The following is a 3441-nucleotide window of genomic DNA, read 5'->3' on the forward strand; positions in this document are numbered from 1 at the left end:
GATTAAATAAAACACACAAGAGAATATAGCTGGGGCCAGGTGGATCACTGTGCCTGGATGAGGAAACAGTGACACAGCCTGTAAGCTGAGTCTTTATTTTATAGTCAGATCGCACAAAGCAAAACAAGGGAGTGGTCAAGATGTTTACTATGTTCTTGCGAGTTTCAAATCTACTTCTTTCCTGTTGTTGCAATTCTCTGAACTCTATCAAGATTTGCTTTGGCAGCATTTGCTGCACCTCCCACAGCCCACATCCCTCAGCTACCCTGGACTACAGAGTCGGACTATAAGGTCAGTAATTTGCCAGAATGACTAACACAAATGGAAAGAGGAGAGGCAAGATTTGTTTTGGCAGCACTTGCTGCACCTTAGCCTTTGGCTATAATTGTGCTGGGAGGGCTTTGCCCTCCAAGGTGGGACTTGTATGTGGCTTTGCCACAGAGGATCGTGTCCCCTCCTCAGTCTGAGTCTTGAACCTGCCCAAATGCTGTAGCTGCTCTCCACACTAAGAAGACTGGACTTTCTCTCCATAACTCCTCTTCTGAGGCCTCACCAGCTTTTCTTCACCATTTCGTGCACAGTAGTGTAGGTGTTTTCAAAGATGCATCTCCAGAATCTTCTAGACCAGCCGTGGGCAAACTATGGCCTGTGGGCCAGATCCGGCCCGTTTGAAATGAATAAAACTATTGAAAAAAAAAGACCGTACCCTTTTCTGTAATGATGTTTATTTTGAATTTATATTAGTTCACACAAACACTCCATCCATGCTTTTGTTCCAGCCCTCCGGTCCAGTTTAAGAACCCATTGTGACCCTCGAGTCAAAAAGTTTGCCCACCCCTGTTCTAGACTCTGCCCATTACCCAGTGCCAAAGCCACTTGCACACTTTTTGGTATTTATTACAGCAGTGTTCCAATCTCAGCACTAATTTTCTGACTTAGTCTCTATCTCGGGCTTACTTGTATGGACGATGTCCCATGCCCTCTACTTTGAGTTGGAGCCAATTCGTGGGGAGCACTGGTAGTGAATTAGAGGAAGGAAGAAGAATGACAAGGATAATTAATCCTTTGACTAGTTGCCTTCATTAGCTTCACCCTTCCCCAAAATGTTCTTGCGTGTCTCAAAATGGCCTGCAATACACAGCTCCGTGTCTTTCTGAGTTCTGGGACCCACTTCATGTTCTTGTTCCTTGCAGCCTAAGCTGCTAACTCATTCATCCAAAGGACTTGGTTGCTGCATGAAGGCTCGTGGTCCCTTCATCTCTCCAACTTTTAAATGGGCATTTTTATATGCTACATCTTTCTCTTTGAATTTGTCTAATTTAGGTGTGTTATTCATTTAATTTCTTTTTATTTTTTTTAAGACAAAAGTTTTCATTTTTTTGGGGGGGGAGGGGAAGGAACATCACATTTCTACTCAATTAAGAGAAACATTTTTATCAGCACAGAGGACTTTTTTTTCTTCACGCTTATCATGCCATGAATTCATAGGGAATGGGTTCCAGTAACTCAGGCTCCTTCCCATTGGTTCTCACAGAGTGTGCTTCTCTGGGTGGAGCAGGCTCACACTTCAGATGAACCCAGGTACCTTTCTCTTTGGCTTCCTTCTTTTTTAATCACTTTCCTTCCCATGTTGCAGGAAGCTACCTCAGCTCTTAGAGTGCTTACCATGCTCAATAGGTACGTTAATTCTCTTGGCAAGAACCTTGCCCTTAACTTGCTTGTTCACAACAATGCCCACTGCATGCTGGGTGACATTGTAGACTCTTCCAGTGTTGCCATGGTAACATTTGTGGGGCATTCCTTTTTAAACAATGCCCATTCCCTTGATGTCCAGAATATCACCTTTCTTGTAGACTCACATGTATGTGGCCAAAGGAACAACTCTATGTCTTCTAAAAGGCCTACAGAACATATAGCGGGAGCATCCCATCTTTCCCTTTGTGTTAGTCATTTTGACAAATTACTGGAAAAATGGAAGTTCTGGTCGAAAGGAGTATTTCTTTCTTGTTTCCTATTAGTATAAAGAGAACTGGAAGATAGAGTGAGGTAGTCTAATAATGACATAATCTAAATTCCAAGAGGAAATGAGAGAAGCAACACAATGAAAAATACATAATGTTTGATAATACAAACATATGAAAACTGATAATCATCTGGAACTGATTAAAGATAATAATCCTCATATATGGGAAGCAGACTGTATACCAAATATAATAAAAGTAAATTCAATCTATGTATAATAAATATGGTAGAAAAAGAATCCAAGAAAAAGAAGAGATCTTAAAAGCTGTCAGAATGAAAAATGGGTTACACATAAATAAATTGTTGTTAAACTGGTGTCTTTCTTCTCAGTAGCAACAAAGGAAGCCAGAAGACTGTGGAATAATACATTTAAAAGAGTGAGAGAAAATAACTATCATTTAAAATGATAGACTTGGAAAAAATGTTTCAAGGATGAGGGTGAAACAAAGGGCTTTAGATAAATCAAAACAGAGAGAGTTTATTACCAACAGACTATACTAAAAAGAATTTTAACAAATGCGGTCCAGGAAAAATAAAAATGATCCCTGCCGATCTGAGAAGCCAGCTCTGAAAATGGTAGACTTGTGGGTAAGCCTGCACAAATATCAACCACATGAATTAATAATGATTCATCTCATTTGTGCAGTTCAAAAAAGAGATTTGAAATCTTAAACAGCCAGGGCACACGTTTGGGAGATATATACTACAGTGCATTAAATAAAGCTCCACTATGATAAGAGCTATGGTTGGTGTTTATGAGTTCGTACAGGTAGGAGAGGCTTGTATTTCCATAGTAGAGACTTAAGGCAATCCTGTGAGAGCAAATCAGGGGGGGAAATCTCATGCAAGGTGCAGTATCCAGAGAATCACTTGATATTTTGCAGTTTCATCTTCCTCGCATCCCTAAAGCAAAGTGAAACCGTATCTGTGTTCAGACAGAAGGTGCAAGACACTGATGGGCTGAGATACTGAGGTAGTGCTTCTTCCTGATTACTTGGAAGGAGTCTCAAGAGGTGTCCCCCCCCCACACCCCAATTCTACATCTGTTTTTTCCAGAGAGGCAGCTGGTGGGGGAGGCAACTCCTAAATCGGAGAAGTGATTCTCTTGCTGATTGGCCAGCCTGGTCGTAACCAAGCATGGGATTGTCAGACACCAGGTCCCCTTATCTGCTGCAGGGTTTTCTGTCACTGAAATAGATTTCTCTTTGCTTTATGCAGTTCTGTCCCAGAGCATACCACGTTTTATGGGCAAGAGAGAAAGGTCATGAAATTCATTCTTTGATTTATTGTTTGAGTTGTTGCCTTCACTGGAGAGTACAATGAAGTCTGCCTCTGTGCCATGCCGGGCCTGTCCAGGGAGTCAATTTGGTTTCATTCCGGTTTGAATGCTGTCCACGGCCAGGGTCTGGTTTCTTCTAA

At 41.6% G+C, this 3441-nt stretch overlaps 1 pseudogene; it reads right to left on the bottom strand.

The window, feature by feature from the left end:
- Positions 1 to 1450: 1450 nt before the first annotated feature.
- Positions 1451 to 1951, bottom strand: LOC107183363 (annotated as a pseudogene).
- Positions 1952 to 3441: the final 1490 nt, after the last annotated feature.

Source organism: Myotis davidii, unplaced genomic scaffold (assembly GCF_000327345.1).
Source record: "Myotis davidii unplaced genomic scaffold, ASM32734v1 scaffold71, whole genome shotgun sequence".
Taxonomy (NCBI): domain Eukaryota; kingdom Metazoa; phylum Chordata; class Mammalia; order Chiroptera; family Vespertilionidae; genus Myotis; species Myotis davidii.